We start from the raw sequence: 7,619 nt of genomic DNA on the forward strand, positions 1-7,619 counted from the left end.
AATAAATGAAATGAACTTTGTGCAAAACCATAACCGTACCAACTTAAAAGCATAACCATAACGAACCATAACCATAACTTAAAATCATAACCGTAACTTAAAACCATAACCGTCCATAACCACTTTGATCAAAACCATAATGCAGATAACCATAACCATAAACAAAATTAACAATAACCATAAGCATAACCAGAAAGTTAAACATAACCATAAACAAAACCTGAACCATAACTATGTCTATACAAGAATAGGAGAAGTAACCATGTCTATACAATGATAATGACAATAACCATAACCATATATTTCTATACAAAAAAGAGACACAAAAGCGTGTCTGTGTCTCACAAAGCATATATATGAAATCCGGTCCACTGATGACTAGGCATCACAACCTGCACATAGGACAACTCACAAAATTAGTATTGATATTACTTCACATATACTTACTTAATTAAATCAACTCACACATATTAACGTCTCACCTCAAGCGATCAGCGAGACTGTAAGGCCTCCGAGTCTACAAGCTCTCCTGAAGCATCAAGATCATTCAATACTTCATAGATACCTCTGCGATATCCATCTGACTCCTCCTGGCCTGTCGGGGCTCGATGCATCGCAAGATTCTACATTTATACAAAAATAAAATTAATAATAATACATGATTCATCGCGTTTCAAAAAACGCCATAGTTAAGATTGGATTAGAAACTCACAAACTCATAGTGAAAGGTGTCGAAGCCTCGCTACCAAGATGAGATGTCCCCCTGGTCATCTATCGTATCTGCGCGGCCTCAAACTGCTATCTGAACCACGTGTCCGCTGTCCGCTCATCCTCCCTAATCTGCAGCCACGTCTCGTGTGGGATGTCCGAAGGCTTTGGCGAGCCGGTCTTGAAAGCCTTCCGAGCTGCATCTCGTCGATGTTTCACGGTGTCCCGTGCAACACCCTTGATCCACCTCCTCGGAACAATGTTTGAACCCGCAGCAGGCTGGTACTCTCTCATGATGGTCTCCACTATGTAACTGACTTTGTCCTTATCCTTCTCACCCCAAGACGTCAGAATGTTGGTCGAAAACTGCAGCTCCACGAGCTGGCGAGTCCACTGTCTCATCTCAGTCCTGACTCTATCCATGACAATAGAACCATCTGTCCTTACAATATAGAGCTTGGAGGCACTAGGATCGTGTGCCCCACAAGGTGTCCGAGGTGTGTCGAGAGGTGTGCCTAGGTAGGACGGGGGTCGAAGCATCTGTGGACCCTTCTCCACAACAACCACCACCTCCACCTCACAATCACCGAGATCGGCGAGTACGCCTATGCTGCGTAGATGAGGACGTACCCGCCTCTGCCCCATCCCTAGGTGTCGAAGCGGCCGTGATGAGAGAAGTAGGCGTCGTACCTGTAGGCGTCCCCCCCTAGGCGTCGGACCCTCGGGTGTGAAGCCTAGAGGCGTAGTACCCGTGCCTCTGGCTACCCAGTACTGAGAAGCCTCTGCCATCTGCGCAGGCGTCATCCGTGTGACAAAGCCCATGAATGCATCTGCACTCATAGCAGCGGGTTTCTGGAAATTAGTCTGCCATACTAAAGTCCTGCACAAAGAAATTCTATCTCTAATTGCAAACATAACTCTGCCCCAACTCGTTCTGGCAGATTGTCTTCATCCATTGCATCTTCATCTACAAGTGTCAATTCTGCCTTGTTTGTGTCATCCCTCGTATATGTGTCAGCTTCCTCTACCATACGTTCGTCTATCTCATCTAATGTCACAGTAGTATGGACGTCGTCTGAATCACTTTCCTCCAGGAGCTCTTGCCCTTCAAATACTTGTTTATTTCTTGGAGCAACCTGAACCACAAACCACCATTGTCGCTCTCGAGGGTCCGGTACAAAGACCACTTGCTCGCAATGTTCAGGGAGAGAAAATGTGTCGCTCGCATCTGTCCAAATGTTTGTAGAATCTATTTTCACAAGTTTGTTTCCATATCTGCGTACCGTTGCATTGTGACCAGAAGTAATCACCTTGAACCACTTCACATCCAACAAAAACATCTCAAACCTCCTGAAGCTTACTTTCAGAATATCTGACACCAAACCACAGTAATCCAGGTTGCTAGTGCTCTCATTCGTGTCGCTAGCACTGGCCCTGCTCTTTTGCATGAAACTAACCATTACCCCACTGTCAAACATGTTTCTTCTGCTGTCAATTTGTTGTGTTCTGAAATGCTTTCCATGCGGCCACAGTGCCATGTATGTATGATACTTCGAGTCACATCCAATAGCCAGCACTTCCTCTTCTAGAGATATGGGTTCTTCCATCTGTCGAGCTACTCTCACTGTCTTGTCCAACCATGCCATTGTAGGGAATTCAGGTAGAGGAGCGAGATAGTCTGGCAAGGGTAAGCCTCTAGTCGTTCGGCTTCGCCTGAAATACTGTCGCTCCCTATTGCGTCTCTCTTTCTCTTCTTCGTACCTTTCAAGCCATTTTTGCATCGGCGCTGAATTTAGTATACAGAACTTCATGATCTTTTCTCGCACCCCTTGCCCTTGCGGCTCCTCTCCCACCAGTCTTGCATCCTCCTCATCGCTCCACAGTCGAGGCATTTCTGGGTCAGAAACGGATAGAAATTCGGTCGTCAATACAAGAGACTCTTGCACCAGCCATCCTTCTGCCATGCTCCACTCTAGACGTGCTTTTTGGCGAAAAAAACCCTTAAGTGTTTTCATGAACTGCTCTAGAAAGAACATCCAACGGCTGTGGACTGTACCTGCCACTGCAACCTCATCTACTACATGGACGAGCAAGTGCATTTGGATAGTTAGGCAGCTCGTGGGTAGATACTTCTCAATCATGCAAACTGCCTCAATGGAGTTAGCCCTTGCGACTGCAATAGATTCCTTCTGTATCTCCTTGGAAGAGATCCACCGCACTAGCTCTGAAATCTTGTATATGCAGGTCTGCACTTCCTTCGTTAAAAACCCCTTGATCGCAATTGGAAGAATGAATTGCAAGAACTTATGGCACTCATGCGATTTCAGTCCTGACAGTTGATCGTCACAGGTGAATGTTGTCTTGAGATAGCACATATATCCTTTTGGCGTCCTGAACTCTGAAATCACTTTGTTTTTCAGCAATACCCATGGTGCTCTTGGAAGTTTTGTTTGGCCAGCTGCATTGGTGAAAGGCCCCAGCTCTGGCATTTTCTAACTAACTGCAAATCATCTCGTGAAGTTCGATTGTCTTTCATTCCCATGATTGTCTTCCAGAGGAGCTCTCCCACATTCTTGAATATATGCATTGGATCCAGCAAATGGTTAATTAGTAGATCACCCCAGTACGGCAACGTATGGAGAATGGACAAATGTTTCATTCTTGGAACAAGTTGCCCCTCATGTTGCTCCCATCGGCGATGGCACTCTTGTACATGCATAGGACGACGTTCGACATGACCAAGCTGACCTTCGCGCAAGTGATGGCCATCTGGAAGATAACGGTGGTGGACTTGATAAATTGTCTTTAGAAGAGAGGCAGAATAACGCATATCAAAGACTACCCACAAATTGGACATGCATTGTATCCCGAAGTTGTTAGCCCTGCATATATTAAAGCATGAATTAGGCCAAGGCAAAGTGCTTGCGAATAGCGAGAATTTTGTAAATCAAGAACCATTACCAAGACCAGATTCTCCGTATCCTGGCCAATCATGCATAGTCCACATAAGAAGTCCATGGTTCCTTGCATGTTGTTCTCCTACTGGTTCAACCGCATCTGCTATGTCGATCCCATGCCATAACTCCTGGAGCTCGTCAACTAGTGGAGCTAGATAAACATCCATGTTTTTTGCCTTGAACTTACCAGGTACAATCAAGCTTAATATCAAATGACCCTTCTTGATGGCAAGCCACAGTGGGAGGTTGTAATTGATAAGGCACATAGGCCAAGTGCTCCATGACGAGCTTCTCAAGCCAAATGGATTGACTCCATCCATTTCCATGCCCAAACGCAAATTGTGTGGTTCACTCTTAAAATGTGGCCAGGTATCTTCAATATGTCTCTAGGCCTTTGAATCAGCGGGCACCCTAAATGTTGCGTTAGTGGATCTATTCGTAGAATGCCACCGCATCAACTTTGAAATGGAACCTCAACGAAACATGCTTTTTATCCTAGGAATTGAAACTTGCAACAATCTGCGAATTCATTGAGAAAAAGAAATGCAATCATTTGGACATGCATGAATCTTGTTGTAGTCCAAGCCAAATGAGGTCAATAGTTGCTTTGCGTTGGCCTGGAGGGGGGCATTTCATTGCCAGCCGGGAGAAGTTGCTCCCGCAACAACCTGTTTAAGCCACATTAAATTAAAATCTCTCCAAGCATGTCATCGTTGCAATCGAAAAATCTCTCTTGTAAATTACGTACCTAAACAAAGCAGTGACGCTTGCATCTAACCACCCGTACACTGACTGAAGATTCAAAAACACCAGACAAGTACAAAGCGTCAATATTTTGGCGCCTTCATAAATTGGTTGACGTACAACTTCCTCAACATGTCTTCAGGAGATAGGCGCACGGCTTCTGGTGCTGCTTCGTTAGCGTTCTCCTCGCTTGTCTGGAAGAAGGCATCCAGCATCTCCTCCATGCGGTCGTCTTTTGTCTGTAAGTCCTTTTTTGCTTCCATCCTTGGCTCTATATTGGACGGACCTTCACGCATAATCCTTTTTCTCTCTCTCTCAGATGTAGGTGCTATGTCGCGAAAATCAATGCCCGTTCCGTAGGAGTTGTATCGTAGATTCTGTACGGTTTCTTTAGCAAACTCTCCGTACTTGTGCACATGCTCATTACATATCCTACGCTTGCGCATGATTTGATACTTGCAGAGCATGCACGAGCATGCAATCTTTTCCTCCATGTTAGTTGATGACGTTGCCATCTACAATGATTATGAATGTTGTTTTAATATATATACTCCTCACAATGTAAACTACCTCACATTCTCTAGTCTTGCCCAATCTCTGTACACCTCGGTCCAGAGGTGTACGGAGATCAGGACCACCGGGTCAAAATCTCGTCTTTATTGCACTCCCAGGCAATAAAGACCCTTTGCCTCTTTTAGTTCCATAGTTTCTTCTAGAGGGAGAGAGAGAGAGATAGAGAGTGTTTCTGTCCTTTTCACACATGCAATTGGTCAACCAACCTAACTCTTTCTCTCTCTCTTTCTCTATCTACTATCTATCTCTCTCTCTCTATCTCTGTAGCTATCTCTAGTTAATTCTCTCTCTCTATATATATATATCTCTCTATCTCTTTATATTCTCTCTCTCTCTCTCTCTCTCTCTCTCTCTCTCTGTATACGTACCCTATCTCTCATTCTTTCTCTCTCGATATCGCTCTCGCTATCTCTCTCTCTCTCTCTCTCTCTCTCTCTCTCTCTCTCTCTCTCTCTCTCTCTCTCTCTCTCTCTCTCGATCTTGCTCTCGCTATCTCTCTCTCTCTCTCTCTCTCTCTCTCTCTCTCTCTCTCTCTCTCTCTCTCTCTCTCTCTCTCTCTCTCTCTCTCTCTCTCTCTCTCTCTCTCTATCTCTCTTTCTCTCTCTATTTTCCTATTTCCCTATCTCTCTCTGTCTCGCTCTCCACTTCTCTATCTCTCTCTCTCTCTATTCCCTATCTCTCTCTCTCTCTCTCTCTCTCTCTCTCTCTCTCTCTCTCTATATATATATATATATATATATATATATATATATATATATATATATATATATATATATATATCACTCTCTCTCTCTCTCTCTCTCTATTCCCTATCTTTTTCTCTCTCCCTATTTCCCTATCTCTCTCTCTCTCTCTCGCTCTCTCTCTCTCTCTCTCTCTCTCTCTCTCTCTCTCTCTCTCTCTCTCTCTCTCTCTCTCTCTCTCTCTCTCTCTCTCTACGTACTGATCGACCGAGCGACTGAGCTAGGTAGATCCAGACGCCCACGACTGCGGAGGCCAGAGTACACAACATCGACAAGGCTGCATCAGATGATCCAGGTCATTCTGACTCAACATGCACAACGCCTGGTCAGACTACTGACCATGGAGGAGATTGATGAGGTCCGCCAACGACAGATGTTGGATCTCCTATGATCTGCCTATCCCAGCTAGTTGTTTTAGCTGCTTAGTCCACACCCAGCAGTTTAGGATTCCATAATATTTTATTTTGTCATTTTGTCATCTTGTTATTCTGACTTTGTATCAGATCTACCACATTGTAACTTTCTGGTCTCATAGGTCACTTTGGCCTTTTGAAGAGTTAATATAACATTTCATTTCATTTCTTTCTTTAATTTTATTTTTTTACGCAAACCATAATCTCTCTCTCTCTCTCTCTCTCTTTAGTTTTAATTTCCTACGCACATCTCTTTCTCTCTCTATCTCTCTCTCTTTTTCCTACACGCACACACTCTCTCTCTTTCTCTCTCTCTCTCTCTCTCTCTCTCTCTCTCTCTCTTTCCTACACACACACACTCTCTCTCTCTCTCTCTCTCTCTCTCTCTCTCTCTCTCTCTCTCTCTCTCTCTCCTACACACACACACCCTCTCTCTCTCTCTCTCTCTCTCTCTCTCTCTCTCTCTCTCACTCTCTCTCTCTCTCTTTCCTACACACACACACACACACACTCTCTCTCTCTCTCTCTCTCTCTCTCTCTCTCTCTCTCTCTCTCTCTTTATCTCTTTCCTACACACACACACACGATGTGGAGAGAGAGAGAGAGAGAGGGGTTGGGGGGGGGGGGGGGGGGGGGGGGGGGGGGGGGGGGGAGAGTGCCATAATACCTGCTGCGCAAGTTTTAGCCAAGATCTCAGAACGCGCGCGTTGAGGGCGAAAATGGCCCCTGCGCGTGGGTTCGCCTTTTTTTCCTCCAATTTTTTAGTGTCGATATGTCCGTACCTTTCGACGCCCGTACTTTTCCACATCCATATCGACGCAGTTATCGACGCGCATATATACGGCGTCAATAACTTTGGGTTATATTGTAGTGTAGATGATTCAGGTTAAAGGCCAAGGCTATTTCTGCCCATTTTGTGTGTCTAGCCACCATCATGAGCCTAACCGTAGGATTTGAAAGTCTGGATAAACTCCCTACATCAATTAGAACATTGGCTTATTCTACTTACTCAATAAGTTTTGTGTAAAAATTGTGATCTCTTAGTGTTAGATTCTGATCATCAAGGCTGCATGGTACATTAATCACAAAGAGTTTTATACATGAATAAATGATGTATAATATGCTTCCTCGTATCATTCAACCGTATTATTAGATTTAATGTCTTTTTTTTTAAATCTTCATATATGTACCTACATATTGATATTGATCAAGATAAAATACTTTAAAAGTAGAAGTTTTTGGTTCCAAAATAAAACTCACCTTCTCACAAACTGCAAGGCTAATCCCAAACACTAGAAAATAGAGAAAACATTAAAAGAAATTTTTTTTGATCTTTTGAGAAAAAACTACTACCTTTGGTGCCTTTGAAGTATCAAGAGTAGTAGTCAAGTGTTTGGTTTTAAACCTACATATATTAAAAATAGAGAGTCCTTTTACTTCTTTCTTGTTTCAATATACATCAAATAGTGATAGAGTGTGAT

Source organism: Adiantum capillus-veneris, chromosome 28 (genome assembly GCF_014529385.1).
Source record: "Adiantum capillus-veneris isolate H3 chromosome 28, ASM1452938v2, whole genome shotgun sequence".
In the NCBI taxonomy this organism is placed as follows: Eukaryota; Viridiplantae; Streptophyta; class Polypodiopsida; order Polypodiales; family Pteridaceae; genus Adiantum; species Adiantum capillus-veneris.